A 17,262-nucleotide genomic window follows, 5' to 3' on the forward strand; every position below is an offset into this window, starting at 1 on the left:
AGCTTGGGAGTGTGAACACTTTGTAAATTGCCTGAACTCGGGAGTAATTAACTGAAGTCAGGATTGTGAAAGCAATATGAGTTAATTGAACTCGGGCATGTGAACACTGAGTGAAATCACTGAACCTAGGACTGTGTACACTTTGCGATTTCACTGATGTCGGAAGTGTGGTCACTGGGTGAACTCACTGAACTCAGGAGCAGGAAAACTTTGTGAATTCACTGAAATCGGGACTGTGAATGATGTGTGAGTTCACTGAACTCGGAAGAATGAATGCTGTGTGAATTCACTGAACTCAGGACCATGAACACTTTGTTAATTCACTGAAATTTGGACTGTGTGAATTCACTGAATTTGGGAGAATGAACACTGTGTGACTTCACTGAAATCGGGAGGCTGAACGCTTTATGAATTCACTGAATTGTGACTGTGAACATTGTGTGACATCACTGAACTTAGCAGAAGGAATGTTGAGTGATTTCCTGAACTCAGGAGGATGAACACTGTATGAATTAACTGAATTGTGACTGTGAACGCTGTGTGAATTCCACTGAACTCAGGAGTGTGAATGCTGTGCCTTTGCTTTGAACTCTGGATTGTGTACAGTGTGTGAATTCACTGAAGTCCGGAGCAAGAATACTGTGAATTAACTGAAATCAGGATAGTGAACACTGTAATTGACTGAACTCAGGAGTGTGAGCCCCTTATTAATTCACTGAACCCAGGTGTGCGATCGTTGCATGGGGAATGTGAATGTTGTGTAAGTTCACTGAACTCGGGAGTGTGAACACCATGTGAATTCACTGTAGTCATGAGCGTGAATGCTGTACAAATTCATGGAAGTTGGGAGTATGAACGGTGTGAAAATTCACTTAAGTCTAGGAGTGTGATCGCTGTGTGAATTCACTAAACTCGGGACTGTGAACACCATGTGAATTCACTGACATCAGGAGTGTGAACACTGTATGAATTCACTGAGCTTGGGAGTGTGAACGCTTTGTAAATTAACTGAACATGGGACTAAACGAACTGAACTTGGGAGTGTGAATGCCATGCGAGTTAATTGAACTTGGGCATTTGGGAAATCACTGAACCTGGTACTTTGGACACTTTTTGAATTCACTGATGTCGGGACTGTGAACATTGGGTGAATTCACTGAACTCAAGAGCATGAACACTTTGTGAAATCACTGAAATTGGGACTGTGAACGCTTTGTGAAATCACTGAAATTGGGACTGTGAACGCTTTGTAAATTCACTGGCGAGTCTGAACACCTTGTGAATTCATTGAACTCCAGAGTGTGACTGCTGTGTGAATTCCCTGAACTTGGGAGCATTAACGCCATATTAATTCACTGAACTTGGGTGTGCAAACACTGTGTTGAATTCAGTGAATGGTGAGTGTGAATTAATTGACCTCGGGAGTGTGGATGCTGTGTGAATTCACTGTACTCGGGAGTGTGAACACTTTGTGGATTCATTGAACTAAGGAGGGTGAATGCTGGGTGAATTCATTGAACTCAGGAGTGTGATCACTATGTAAATTCACTGAACTTAGGGTCGTTAGCACTGTGTGAATTCACTGAATTCAGAAGCATGAACACTTTGTGAATTCACTGAAATTGTGACTGTGAATGCAGTGTGAATTTACTGAACTTGGGAGAGTGAAAGCTGTATGAATTCACTGAATTGTGATTGTGAACGCTGTGTGGCTTCACTGAACGTGAGGGAATAAATGCTGTGTGACTTCACTGAACTCAGGAGGGTGAATGCTGTATGAATTCACCAAATCCTGACTGTGAACACTGTGCGACTTCACTGAACTTGGGGGAATGAACGCTGTGTGGCTTCATTGAACTCGGGAATGTGAACCCTGTGTGAATTCACTGGAAGTCTGGAGCATGAACGCTGTGCGAATTCAGTGAAATCAGGACAGTGAACGCTGTGGGAATTCACTGAACTCGGGAGTGTGAACGCTGTATTAATTTAGTGAACACAGTTGTGTGATTGTTGTGTGAATTCAATGAACTATGGAGCATGAATGCTGTAGGAATTCATTGAATTTGGGAGTGTGAATGCTGTAAGAATTCACTGAGCTTGGGTGTGCGAATGCTCTGTGAATTCAATGAGCTCATGCATGTGAACATTGTGTGATTTTACCAAACTCAGGAATGTGAATTCTGTAAAGTTGGGAGTGTGAACGCTGTGTGAATTTACTGAAGTCAGGAGTGTGAATTCTATGCAAATTCACTGGACTTGGAAGCTTGAAGGCCATATTAATTCACTGATCTTGGGCGTGCAATTATTGTGTGAATTCACTGAATGGCAAGTGTGAATACTTTGTGAATTCATTGAACTCTGGAGTGTGGATGCTGTGTGAATTCAAGAAATCAAGAGTTTGAACATTAACTGAATCCACTGAAGCCATGAGTATGAATGCTGTGCAAAATCATGGAACTCAGTTCCATGAATGTTGTGTGAAATCACTGCAATCGGAGTGTGAAGGCATTGTGAATTTACTGAAATTGGAAGTATGAACCCTGTGTGAATTCACTGAAATCAGGAGTATGAATGCTGTGTGAATGTACTGAACTTGGGAGTTGAATGCTGTGTGAATGTACGGAACTCGGGAATGTGAACGCTGGGTGAATTCACTCATCTCAGGAGTGTGAACACCTCATGAATACACTCAAATCTGGCGTGTGAATGTTCTGTTAATTGATTGAACTCAGGAGTGTGATCACGGTGTAAATTCACTGTATTCAGGAGCGTGAACAACGTGTGAATTCACTGAATTCAGGACCATGAAAACTTTGTGAATTTGCTCAAGTTTGGACTGTGAATGTTGTGTGAATTCACTGAACTCAGCTGTGAAAACACTATCTACTTTCACTCAATTCTGGATTGTGAGCACTGTGTGAATTAATTAAACATGGGCATCTCAACACTTTGTGAAATCACTGTATCTCGGGCTTTGAACACTTTGACAATTCACTGAAGTCAGAAGTATGAATTCTGTGTGAGTTCACTGAACTCTGGGGTGTAAAGACTGTGTGAATTCACTGAACACAGGTGTGCAATCTCTGCGTGAATTCACAGAATGGGGAATGTGAACACTCCATGAATTCACTGAACTAGGAGCATGAATGCTGTGGGAATTCACTGAATTTGGGAGTGTGAATGCTGTAAGAATTCACTGAATTTGGGAGTGTGAATGCTGTAAGAATTCACTGAGTTAGGGTGTGTGAACGTTCTGTGAATTCAATAAACTCAGGACTATGAACATTGTGTGAATTTTCCGAACACAGGACTGTGAACTCTGTGAATTCAGTAAAGTTAAGAGTGTGAACGCTGTGCAAATTCACTGAAGTCAGGAGTGTGAACGCTGTGCAAGTTCACTGAAGTCAGAAGTGTGAATGCTGTGTGAATTTACTGAAGTCAGGAGTGCGAATGCTGTGCAAATTGACTCTACTTTGTGAATTTAGTGAATGGTGAGTGTGAATTGATTGAACTCGGGAATGTGGACACTGTGAATTCACTGAACTCGGGAGTATGAACATCTTGTGAATTCACTGAACAAAGGAGGGTGAATGCTGGGTGAATTCACTGTACACAGGAGTGTGAAAGCTGCATGAATTCATTCAGCTCTAGTGTGTGAATGCTATGTGAAGTCACTGAACTCAGGAGTGTGATCACTGTGTGAATTCACTGAATTTGGGACTGTGAACGCTGTGTGACTTCATTGAACTCGGGGGGGGGGGTGGATGGTGAATGCTGTATGAATTCTCTGAAATGCGACAGTGAACACTGTGTGACTTCAATGAACAAAGAAGTGAGAACACTGTGCCCTTGTTTTGAACTCGGGATTGTGAACACTGTGTGAAATCACTGAAGTCCAGAGCAAATACACTGTGTGAACTCAGTGAAATCAAGACAGTGAATGCAGTGTGAATTCACTGAACTTAGGAGTGTGAATGTTATGTGAATTCATATGAAATCGGAACAGTGAACAATGTGAACTCACTGAACTCGGGAGAGTGAGGGCCAACTAAATTCATTGAAGTCAGGAGTGTGAACGTTATGTGAATTCATGGAACTCAGGACTCTGAATGATGTGTGTAATCATTGATGTCAGGTTTGTGCAGGCTCATTTCAAATTACAGAGCTTCAGTTGAAGGTTTTTTCAAAAATCATTTTTCAAAAACAAAGAGGCACTAAGAGAATGCTTTAGGATGGATAGTTTTGGTTTGTCTGTATTATTGGAAGTGTTGTTGGATAAAATTGTTTTGGAATGGTTTTTTTTGTTGGTGGTTTTTATTTCAGGATTTTGACCAAGAGTACACTGTACTGGAACAGATAGCAGAAAGGGGAGGTGGGAATTAGGGAGCAACTGCGGTGTGGGGATGACACTGCAGGGAATGAAGCCTGAATATTTCATCATGGACAGCCCATCCAGGCATCTCAGATGTTTCCTGTTTTTGCTTCCTCTTCTGCGTGAGGCAGCCTCCAAACACCTGGTGGCAACAGTTGTGCCCACATGATAACAAGATTATGGAGGGTGTAGGAGACCACAGTGAGCTTGGAGACACACTCAGGGAGTAATGGAGGACTCCGCCTGAGCAATCCAAGCTGCAGAACTGTTGCTTCAGGAAGCCAATGGTTTGCTTCACCATGTTCCTTGTAACTTCATAGCTCTTCATTTAGACACAATGTCCTGGCAAGGTCAGGTGACAGTGGGGAGACAGTAGTCAGGTTAGAGCAGCAATCCTTTGTCACTCAGCAACCAGCCTCTAGTACATCATGGCGGGCCAAATTGGCTGGTGGGTACAATTGACTGGCACTGGACGAATGTATCATGGCTGCTGTCAGGTTAGAGGGCATTCATCAAGAGGAGCTCCTGGGCATGGCCATACATCAACTGGGCATTAATAGATAGTAGTCCTTGCAGTTCCTGTACCTCTTCCTGTTAACACATGGCACCCAGAGAACCTTGCGCATGCAATCATTTATACTAGGCTAACATTGTGTATGCCATTGGGAATTCCAGAAAATCCACGCATTTGCTGCTCCTGCTTTTCTCTAATCAGTGAAGTGAAGTGCCCTCCACTTCTATACAGGGCCTCTATTGTTTCATTGAGCTAGTGATGGACAGAAAACTCCACAATGTTGCTCCTGCCAGGAAGGATCCGCTGGCATTGAAATTAGGGCACCGGTGACCTTGACAACTGCTGGCAATGCTGTCTTTGCCCTGCTCTGAGGTTGGCAGTTGGGTTATAGGAGGTGGTACAGTACAGTGAGCATCTCTTTGGTGAAACCTCACACATTGCTCCTGGCTGAGGAGGAACAGGAAAAGTGTTTCCTAAGCTCCTCAGTGGCTGCAGCTTTCTAGAGCCCTCCTCCTCCTCCTCCTCTCTCTGGGCACTGCTTCTCCTCTCTGCTGCCTCTGCTCCATCTCTAGATCATGCTGCAGTCCATGAGGGACTGTAACTATAGCCCCCATTATTGAGGCAGGCTTTCCCCTAACAGACTAAACAACTCATCTGACCACCTTGTCAAGATCCAGCACCATTCCCTTGAAAATCCAAAACTTCACAAAACACCTCCAATAACATGACACACAGTACATCCATTAACAGTCAAAATCCCTTTCAATAATATTAGTGGTGGGTTGGGACGGGGCGGGGCGGGGGGGTGGGGGGGGGGGTGGTGGAGTGGGGGGAGGTGGGGTTGTTGGGGGGGGGGGGGGGGGCGGGGAGGTGGGGTGGTGGGGGCGGGGTCTCCTCATACAGCTGAATGCATATGCAGCTGGCAGTGAATAGGAGTGGGTGTTAAATGGATCTGCCCAAACAGCAAATCAATGTTAGAGGCTGTTTCATGTCATGATCCACACAGTCTGCGTGTTTCCTGCTCACATATGCCACAGTCATGCTGGCACCATGTCAGTCAGGATGTGTCATGTGGGTCGTGCTGCAAGTGATGGGAAGTGTGCCAGCTTCAAGGCTTCTGGTGGTGTCAACAGAGCTCCAAGCTGCAGAGGCGAATATTGCAGCCTCTCAGTTCTGGTATCATTCAATAAATCTTTTTTGCATCTTATAGTGCCACTAGAAAGTTTACTGCACTGATACCTGGATTGGGCGGCTTGTCTACTGAGGAAAGGCTAGACAGATTAGGCTTGTATCCGCTGGAGTTTAGGAGAGTAAGAGGCGACTTGATTGATACCTTTAAGATCCTGAGGTGTCTTGACAGGGTGGATGTGGAGAGGATGTTTCCTCTTGTGAGAGAACCTAGAACTAGTGGCCATTGTTTAAAAATAAGGGGTCGCTCATTTAAGATAAAGATTAGGAGAATTTTTTTCTCAGAGGGTTGTGAGTCTTTGGAACTCGCTTCATCAAAAGTTGGTGGAAGCAGAGTCTTTGAATATTTTTAAGGCAGGCCTAGATAGATTATTGATTAACAAAGGGGTGAAAGATTATCAGGGGTAGGCAGGAATGTGGGGTTGAGGTTACATTCAGATCAGCCATGATCTTATTGAATGGCAGAGCAGGCTCAAGGGGCCAAGTGGCCTACTCCTGCCCCTAAATCTTAAATTTGTATGTTCATATATCCTTTTTAATAATATGGAAACCATAACTGTTCACAGTAAGAGTTTAAAAATGCCCCCTTTTTAAAATGGTACAAACAATAAACTGAATTATCAGTAAAACAAAGTAGCCACTTAAAGTACAATTTAATTCTAGTGTGTGGATGATGCTCTCCAGTCCCTCTGGTGGAGGATCACAAGCATACCAGGAGACACTGCACTTGCTCATTCCAGGGTCAAGTGAACACAGTCATGCCAAATGCCTCCCTCAACCGTACATTGCAGGACCAGAGGGTAACCACCTTTTTCATGCCAGGAACAGCCCTACATGGGGTTTTCCAACCTACCAACTCCACAGCACGAAGTGACCAAGATAAGGAGCCTGAGACTGAAGCGCAGCCAGATGTTGAGGAGAAACATCTTCAATTAGTGCATGAGGGGCTGCAAATTTTCACACTGAAATATCAATGGGGGCTCATCCAGGCCACTGAAAAGGATGAGGATTACTCGGGCAACCAAGAAGAGCCAGACAAATGGCTTTCTCGCCCCCTGGTGTTTGAATGCAGTAAGTGATTTCTCAGTGTCTAATACAGTATAAAGCCGACAGAGAGATCCATTGACACACAAATCCCTCACTGAAACCACAGGTTAATTCTGTTGTTATAGTGTCAGGTGCCTGTGCTTCCCCTGTTTTATCAGCAACTTCCCTCACTCTCAGGCAGAGGTCACAAGAGATCTTTAATTACATGCGACTATAATTGTCAAAGCTGCAGTAAGGGGATGAGCTGTCAATGCATCATCCCATCATATACCCATTGACTTCTATTCACAGTAACAAACTCAAAACACGAGCAGTGTGAAGGGTCAGACATGTTCCACTACAGAACCAGTCAACAAAGGGTCCAACACATTCCCTACTGACCCGGTCAGTATGGAGGGTCCAGATACGTTCCACTACTGACCCGGTCAGTATAGAGGGTCAGATGCATTCCTCTACTGACCCGGTCAGTACAGAGGGTCAGACGTGTTCCTCTACTGACCTGGTCAGTACAGAGGGTCTGACGTGTTCCTCTACTGACCCGGTCAGTAGGGAGGGTCAGACGCATTTGTCTTCTGACCCAGTCAGTACAGAGGGTCAGATGCACTCCCCTACTGACCCAGTCGGTACAGGGGGGTGGGTGTCAGATGCATTCCACTACTGACCCAGTCAGTATGGAGGGCCCAGACACATTCCACTAGTGACCCGATCAGTATGGAGGGTCCAAACACATTCCACTACTGACCCAGTCAGTATGGAGGGTCCAGGCGCATTCCATTACTGACCCAGTCAGTATGGAGGGTCCAGGCATGTTCCACTACTGACCCGGTCAGTACAGGGGATCTGAAACTCTCTGACCACAGCAGGAGGTGATTAAATACAGAACATCTGGGACCATAAGCATTGAATTCTGCCCCTCTGTGTTCGGTATCTTGACAGTAATGATGACTTCATTCTGTGTCCATCCTCAATGCTCCATCTGTCCTATCAGATCAGGACCAATGGTTTGACCAGTAGACGTCACTGTCTCAGTGGATACGGGGACACTGTATTACTCACACACATGGACTGTAGTATCAAATGTCTATCACACAACAAATGTTATTTTAATTTTCAAACATCTATATCAACAGGAACAACATTTTTCTTGAGTGCCTTGTAAGGGATGGTGGTGTGTGTCAGCTTCACCCCTGACTTCTGAGCGGTCCGAATCGCTCCCACTCCCTGGGTTCTAGACCTTGGACTTATTTGAGGGTTGGGACAAAGTGCAGCAGACAACTGGTTTTGGTGCAAGAAAAAAAACTGTGTTTATTGAAGTCACAAATGAACTTATAACGTTAGGATTACACTGAGATTATACAGACCTACAAAGTACACTTAGCTAAGAATGGGGAACAAACGGCATAACGAGGGAAAATCAAGCTACTAATCCCCTTACCCTTGTCCCACCCCCAAAACCTAACTAAATTGAACTAGGAGAGGTCAGGGATCATGCTCACCAACCAGGGTTCCTTGATAGTTTGAAATCCAGCCAGGTAAGCTGGTTGCAGTTTTGGGGTACACTCTTTGTGTCCTCTGGGGCCTGGCATCCCCACGTGGTCCTGGTCTGTGAAATCCGCGCAAGTTCTTCAGTTGGGTGGAGGGCGCGGTTGTGGGTGGTCGATCTTCATGGAGGGCTGCGATTGCGGCCTTGTTGTCTTTGGTTGAGCCTGCCACCCCGTGCCCCTCGCCGTGATGTTGCCTGCGGGCCTGCAAACCTCCAGATCTCCTTCCGCCGCTTGGCTCAGCTACCTTCCCTGCTTAAACTCTGCTTCAACCGCTCCAAAACTGCTCACCCTACAGCTTTTAGTAGTTTAGTAAGATGTTCTGGTAGAGGGGGAATTTCGTAACCGAAATGTGTGACAGAGCTCTGCAGGTTGGTAATGATTTCCCTAACAGTGAGGTGAACAGTGGAGGGTTCAGGAATGGGGACAATCCGCTCCTGGGCCACTAGAACTTCTGCTTCGGGTTTAAAACAAAAACTGCTGTCACTTACCGGACACTGGATGTGCTGTCCAAGCTGGTAGTGGGGCGCACTTGTGGTAACACAATATGTCCCACCCCCTATATATGCTACCTGTGGGGGAACATGGCCTTGTGCCATTACCTCCATGGTACAGTTTATAGGCTGTGCACCAGCAGTTTTAAACCCGCACTGTGGTCTGGAATAGGCGTTCATGTGCTGGGGACACAGTACTACGTGTGCACCCCAGCTCTGGCACCCAGAGAGGTCTGTACCTGTCATCATGTGCTCCCACTTTATGACGTAAGGTGGGACCGCTGCGAAACAGACGTGTGCACCCCCTTGAATGACTCCAATGTTCTCCACCCTATATACCGGTGCAAGTCGGGCTGTCCCACCCATGACCGGCATCCTCACTACTATACCCATGATGGTGTGGTTGGAGCGCCCATAATCTACTGGGACAGGGTAGGCTTCAGGGGCTAGGCAGAACTGACACGAGCTTAGTGAATCCTCAAATGGGTGGAGGGCTGCGAGGTGCTTGTTGCTGATCCAGGAGGGGACTAAACTTTAAATCCTCCAGGTTGCTGCGGCCCTCGCCCAGCAACCATGCCCCATACAGCACGCACACCTCATTCTGTGCAGCCTAGTCTGATGCATTCCTATCCTCTCGAATGAGTGCATTCACTGTTTTGGCGTGCTTTTCCAACTCAGCAATAATCTCCTTTAAATGGACCATCATGGCCTGGTCCTCGTGTAGCTCTGAGCCTATCACTGGGTTCTCCTCTGTTAAGATTTTTCGTAATTGTGTTTTTAAACCGTTTATATGTGTCTGCAATTCTATGACATAGAATATGCTGTGAAAACATCATTCCAGGTTCCCCTTCTTTGTCTCCCTGCATTGCTAAAGTACTCAGTGTGGGTAGTGTTCAGTTCTGTTTTGTCTACATTGGCAAAATCGAACTCGTAGAATTTCCTGAACATTTCTCTTAACAGGGCCTGGTATAGCTGTTCTGTCTCCTTGGGGCACCACTCAGGTAAGTGTACCTCTGTGAGGTTTAGAATCACGGAGGCTACCGTGTAGTGTACCCCCTGGTATAGCACCTTTTCGGTCGGCACTAGTACCAGCCCATTCCCTGGTCCCGTGGTGGTGACAGGGCACTTCTCCATATGTGTCCTTACTGTCAGGGCCGTGGGCAGGGGCTTTTGGGCGCGTGCCACGAGTTCAGTGGCCTTAACTGAGACTGGAGAGGATGGGGTTATGCAAGTGTATAGTTGGGAATCCCATTCCACCCCCTTCCCCTTGCCCAGCCATGCTGCGGAAAAGATAATGGATACGCCCGTGGGGCAGGTCTTCCGCGATCCCCACATGCAGACATAGATTCCCTGTTCCGAATTCCACCACTTGTCCCAGCACACGCTCACCCCCCAATGGTTCCCGGTAATGGTCCGATGGGTGTCATTCCCCAGTCGCTCCCAGTCAGCTGTACCGTCCCCCATGTCTCTGCTCAGCTTCCTGAGCCACCACCACCTTCCCAGGGGAATCTGTCCTCTGCAGGTCAGGCACATGCGTTTCCCCTCAGTGACCCCGACCCGTGTGGCCACAGCCTGTCTGCTGGGGCAGGGGAGGGAGGCCTCCCCGTAGGTGAACCCAGTCTGACTGGAGTATCGGGTGGAGTTAGGTCCCAGCCACCCTGGCCATCTTCCCACATGGGAATAGGTAGTGATCTCCTCCACGTTACCTTCGCTGCCCCTCACAGTCACAACCGGTGCTCTCTCCCCTGAGCACCCAAAAATGTGGGAGTCCTCCACGTCACCTCACCTCCCAGCGGCCATTCCTATCAGGGCGAGTAGGAGTATTCCCCCCATCCTATCGAAATCCTTTCTGTAGGGAGACATAAGAGCATATAGCCAGGTCCCGAACAGATTCGCTGGCTTGGGTAAAGCATAGTCGAGTCTTGCAACCTCGACTCAATACAAACACTCTTAAACAATAATACTTAAACTACCAACCACCTTATTTAAAATTTAACTAAAACACCCAAACTTAACAATCTCAAAATTAAATAACAAAGCTATGTACATCCGCCGCCTGTCCCTGGGTGGCCAGGTTAATCCCTGTTCGGGCTACAGCACACTACTCCCTTCAGTGTGGCCGGCCGGTCCTGTACCTTTGGTCCCTCACAGCCTGCAGCTGCTGGCTGGGTACTCCTGTCCTCAGATCGATCCCTGACTTGAGGGGCTGTCCTTTTAAACTGGGGGGGCCGGTGACCACGGTTTCTTTGGCCGTGGATGTCGTGGGGACCTTCTAGGGACTCTGGCTGGTGGGGGTTTTCTGGCTGGTGGGTCTTCAACCCGAGCCACTGTCCCCTCTTGTGCGGTCTGGGGAATCTCCACTGCCGCTGACTGGGGATTTCTATCCTCAGGTTGTACCTCTTCTAAACCTCTTCTAGCAGCCTGCCAGTGAACCTGTTTAAGGTGTTCAAACAGATTCCTGACAAAGCTGTCCCGGTTCACCTCTCTGAGCTGACCCTCCGTGAGCACTGGGGCTAGCACATGGGTGGGGGTCCGCATAACCCTACCAGTCATGAGCTCGTGTGGGGAATACCCCGTGCTTTTTGACTGGCTGGCTCGGATCCCCATTAGCACCAACGGTAAGACTTCTACCCATTTTCTAGGCGAGTGTCTCTTTCCTCAGCCTTTCTTTCAAGGCTCTGTTCATAAGTAAGGCAGTACTTATAGCCTCCCTGGGCGGTGGGTAGAGGCCCAATGTAATCGACCTGGATCGACTGCCATGGTCCCTCTACCCTCCTGATGTGTCCCATAGGTACCTTCCTTTTGTGCGGGTCAGGGTTGTTAGCAGCACACACCAGACAACTCGCGGACATCATCCCTGAGTCCTGGCCACCATCCTGCCTGTTCCACCCGCTGCCAGGTGGTCTCAGGCCCGGGATGCCCCACTCCTGGACCCTCATGGGCCAGTTGAAGGAATTCCCTCCTGTGCTGCTGCGGTACTACCCATTGCTCTCCCTTAAACAGCATGCCTCCCTTTACAGAGAGGGCTGCTATGCTGTAAAGGCCCTCTACCCTTTCCCCTTCTGCCACTGCACTGAGGATTGCCTTGAGGACGGGGTCTTGGGTTTGGACCGTCTTAAGGTCCGGGGTTAAAGCTACACCTGCACTCCCCCGTGTCCCATTCCTACCCGTGACTGCTGCTATAGGACGGGACCCATATTGGTCCCAGAAAATGCCTGTGCGGGCACCCTCCTTAGCTAGCACGTCGGCCTGCCGGTAGCCCTCACTCCGGGGTTCTGCGGAGGAATGGGCTTTCACCTTATGGATGAAAACCTCCCCTTCCTCCCCCACTGCTGCTAAGATTTTCTCCAGCAAGGGTTTCACTGTGAGGGGTCTCCCGTCAGCGGAGGTGTATCCGCGGTGGGACCAGATGGCCAGGTTCTCCGTACACGAATTGCAGCCTTTAACATTGTAACATAAAGTGGCTGACAAATTTGAAAAGGCCCAGTGCTCTGCATTAAACTTGCAGGAAGAGCTGGAGAAATGGAGAACAGCTTGGGTCAATGTCACTTTTGATGGAGAGGACGTAGTTCAAGTAAAGAAAAGACTGAACAAGGAAAAGAAAATGACCAAGGACCTAGGCCAAGCTGCTGTAAAAACATAGCAGCTGCTGAAGGCCACCCCAGGAACCAGCAGACACCAGACAAACAGCCACAAACAACCTGCATGTGTACCATAGGAAGACCGGGAAGTTATTGCGATTATGGACCTGAACTTGAACAGAGTGGCAATCAGACTCGATTGCCACTCTGCTCCTAGTTTCCTACCTCAAAATCCAGGCGATCCTTTCTCACTCGTCCTTCCAACTCCGGTCATGCAGGAACTGTGTAGAGCAGCACACTCCTGAGGTCTTCAGTCAAGGGCTGCAGAGTGGGATGTAAGGAGGCCATGCCTTTCTTTAACAGCACTGGCTGTCGTCAAGCAGGTATGTTTAAAGGTCCAGCCACTTTCAAGCTAGGGAGAAGGTAGGTTTGTGAGATAAGTGGGTAAGATTGGGGTTGGGGGTTGTCAGGTGACCAGCAGGTTAGGGGTGCGGGTGGGCAGGTGCCGGGTGATCAATGGAGGGGGTGCAGGGGGTGGTCGGTCAGTCATGGGGACGGGTTGGGTGGTCAGTGGCAGGGGGTTCAGATTGTTGGGGGGGTCATGTGGTTGGGGGTGGTCGGTGGTGTGGTGGGGGTCGGGTGGTCAGTGGGGGTGTTGGGTTCGGTTGTTCAGTGGGGAGGGGTCGGGTGATCAGTCGGGTGGTAGGTGGTGAGGTGGTGGTTGGCTGGTCAGGAAGGGTGGTCCGTGGGGTGCGGAGGGGATGGTCAGTGGGAGGTGTCAGGTCGTGGAGGGGAGTCCCATGGTGGGGTGGTTGGGGGGGTTCTGTGTGGGGGTCAGTACTACAGTTACCAAGCAGTTAGAAGTGGTTTTAATTCTTCTAACTTTTCCTGGGTAACTTTACTGTAAGATAGTCAGAACCATCCATACTTATGATTTAAGCCATACTTTCAGATGCTTCCCATTGTAGGCAATTGCTCGACATAAGGTTGAACTTCCTGGGCAGTTGCCAAGCAATCCTTACTTTGGGGCCCCCAGGGGGGATCGGGGCTTCCCCAACACACCCCATCCCACCGCCCCCACACCAACCCCCCACACCCCCACCCCCCCCACCGGTGGATGATGAGGTTCCTCCTACTGTTAACCTCCTTCACCAGCACCTCCAAGGCTGCAAGTGTAAATTGGGGACCCTGGATCATTTAGCTGCCATTTCATTGCTATTCAGAATGAAGCTGGATGTAGCCCAGAGCACCTTCCCTTTAAGAGGTGCTGACTAACATTAACCAACACCATTGACATGTGATTTCCTAACCCTTCCCCCATTAGATGAGCTACTAAGGTTGGCTGACTTGATTTTTTCACTCTAAGGCAGCACGAGAGGCCATTTTATTCACCAAAGTCATATGATCAGAGTTCCAAGTTGGCCTGTCTCTATGCTGTAAAACTCTATTTAACTCTACGTGATTCAAAACACACACTTTTCAAATGGTCATAGGGCCAGAGTTCACAACCAATCATCAATTTGTGTCAGTGTGAATTGCAGTAATTACAGCTCTGATCACAGTGATACACCACAGAAAATTTCTCAAGTGTGAGGAAAAAGGAAGTTGATTGGCAAATAGAATTTCACCAAAAGGAAGTGTCTTTATTCACAGGAAGTGGTTACCTCGCTCAAAATGGTGTAACTGGAGATGTGTTTTCTTTTTTGCTCAGCTTTTGATTGTAAAGTTAGCTGTTACAACACCTCACATTCTGCTATAGGAAGACCATCAGAAACTGATCATTGGGTGATTCAAGATGGCTCCTGAATAGTCAGATCCCTGGGGAGCCCCTTACTATACACCTCAATTCTTGGATATCTACTGCCATCCTTTCTCCCTCAATCTCCTCTCTTCCACTGTTTAAATCCTCCTGACTCTAATAGTGGGTGCATTTCAATCCTAACGACACGTTAAGTTCTAAATTAAACAGTGCCACCCAGACCCATGCCATACCTTCTTTTTGCTTTCCTCAGTTAGGACGGATCTTTGCTCAAATTCAGCTTCCAAGTTCCTGGACTGCTCTGGACATCAAGGCTGCATTTCTGCACTGGACTACCCCATTAGGCACAGCTCCTGTGCCTCTGACCTGCTGTCCCCATTACTTCCATTTTAAAGTAACTTCGCAATCGCTCCTCCACCACTGCTATTCCCTGCTGCTGAGCTTGTAGCTGACCTACTGGTTTCATGGTTTCTCATCTTCAGCTACAATCTGATCCTGGCTAGAAAGTCACCCCCCTGGGCTGAAGGCCATTTCTCCACTGCTTCTAGACCTTATGGTGATCTCCAACATGATCGCCACTTCTTTGTGCTGGCAAATTTCATTGCCATAAAATACCTCCACCAGTGTCAGAATTTTCACATCCTCTCTCCAGCAAATAGCTTCTGGACCTCACTTGTCTGTCACACTTGTCTCCAAACTTGGACCAATCATTCCTCAATACCGCATACTGACTTATGTCAACTTTATCCCCCCACAGGATCTCTGATTTTAAGTCTGTACTCTGTCCTATTACCTCCTCCCTATTTACTACCAGGATATTTATATCCTAAAATTTGCTTTGTAACCAAGGCCTATAAAATTTGAGCTTTTCCTGCGTCCATTCACGTGTGTGTTTTGTACATGCCGCTTCATGTAAGAATTCAGGTAGCCAAAGGGTGAACTGAAACCTAGTCTTTATACAATTATCAGCTCTTATTTAGAGCCACACATTACATATTGTGTGCCTCCAACCCAACTATCACAGTTTTAGCCAGCTCCTATATAAATATATAATACAGGTGAGTCTCAATTAATGTCTACCAGCTAAATACAATTAGCTCCCAATTTGATAAACCTTTAAGAGTCCCTACCCTCTTTAAATAAAACTGAAAATTATGTATACACAGTCACGAATACAAAAAAAAGACTTCCCTAGTCTGTACAAATCAGTACATTGTGAGACAATCCTTCTCCTAACAATGGGCAGAATCATCCCAGATTTACACAAAGTGCAGTAGCGGGCAGGAAAAAGGACGTTTTACCCATCGGCTGCAATGCTGACTTTTTGCGCCATATTGCCCCATTCTCACCTCATTAATTATGCAGCCACAGGTAACACACTGTCTCATTGGTGGGCAGCCTCCGAATCGCCCACCACGCCATTACCTCGCCACTTCCTCATGCAGTTGCCATATTTAAACTGCAGCCAGACGCATACTTCTCAATGCCTGCAGCCCAGGAGGGCACCAGGGAAGACATGGCCCCAAAAGCCAAGAAGAGTGCAGCCCCCCGAGTCAGTGGTGCTTCCCTGGAACACCATCGGGACACTGTGAAGTCCCACCACAATGTCCTCTACCCCTAGTCTGGCCACAGGAGGCCCATCAGGCTCACCATTCCGACTTGGGAGGTGGTGGCAGAGGTGGTCAGTGTCAATGCTGCACACAAAAGGTCAGCATCTAGTGCAGAAAATGGATGAATGATCTCATCCGTGTTGCCAGGGTAAGGTAACCATCTGATCACTCTAAACTCACACACTCACAAGCCCATCACACATTCATTGGCATCTCACTCACTGACAGTACACGGTCAGTACACGTACGGGGGTGAGGGGTGGGGGTGGTGAGGTGGGGGGTGGGGATGTGGGGTAGTGCGGTGGGGGTTTGGGGGGGTGGGCGGGTGCTACAGTTGGGGGGGTGGAGGTTTGGGGGTTGGTGATGTGGGGGTGGGGGGTGGGGGATGGTGAAGTCGGGAGGGTGCAGCAGTGTGGTAGGGGGTGGGGGATGGGGTGGGGTGAGGTAAAATCCCAGCCTGGAAATCTGACAAGAAAAAAGATTGCATTGACACCACCTGGAGTGAGTGAGTATAAAGGTAAGCTTTTAATTCAGTTTAACTTCAATTAAGAACGATAAAGTAAAACTCGATCAAACAATTAATATAAAAATCTAAAGCCATTTAGATAGAACTATAGCACCATAGAAAAGTTACAGCACAGAAGGAGGCCATTCGGCCCATCTTGTCCATGCCAGCCCGAGGACACCCACGTGCCCTTTCTAATCCCACCTTCCTGCACCCGGCCCATAGCCCTGCAGCTTACAGCAGTTTAGGTGCAGATCCAGGTACTTATTAAAAGAGTTTAGAGTTTCTGCCTCTACCACCAACTCGGGCAGCGAATTCCAGACACCCACTACCCTCTGCGTAAAAAAGTTCTTCCTCATGTCCCCTACACCTTCTGCCACTTATCTTGAATCTATGTCCCCTGGTTCTAGAATTCTCCATCAAGGGAAACAATTTTATCCTGTCCACTCTATCTATTCCTCTCATAATTTTGTACACCTCAATCAAGTCACCTCTCAGCCTTCTCTGTTCTGAGGAAAATAACTCCAACCTATCCAATCTCTCCTCGTAGCTACACTTTTCTAACCCTGGCAACATTCTTGTAAACCTCCTCTGCACTCTCTCCAGAGCTATTACATCCTTCCTGTAATGTGGTGACCAGAACTGCACACA

The 17,262-nt window shown here is 47.7% G+C and overlaps 1 long non-coding RNA gene across 2 annotated transcripts in view; it reads right to left on the bottom strand.

The window, feature by feature from the left end:
* Nucleotides 1–8,226: 8,226 nt before the first annotated feature.
* LOC144683648 (uncharacterized) overlaps nucleotides 8,227–17,262 on the bottom strand; it is a 55,315-nt gene continuing 46,279 nt past the window's right edge. For both annotated transcript variants that reach the window (XR_013577309.1, XR_013577308.1), the window contains exons 2-4: nucleotides 14,730–14,818; nucleotides 12,963–13,149; nucleotides 8,227–8,396 (exon numbers count right to left, since the gene is read on the bottom strand). This is a non-coding gene — a long non-coding RNA (uncharacterized LOC144683648). The remainder of the gene's footprint in view (nucleotides 8,397–12,962; nucleotides 13,150–14,729; nucleotides 14,819–17,262) is intronic.

Source organism: Cetorhinus maximus, chromosome 8 (assembly GCF_964194155.1).
Source record: "Cetorhinus maximus chromosome 8, sCetMax3.hap1.1, whole genome shotgun sequence".
Taxonomy (NCBI): domain Eukaryota; kingdom Metazoa; phylum Chordata; class Chondrichthyes; order Lamniformes; family Cetorhinidae; genus Cetorhinus; species Cetorhinus maximus.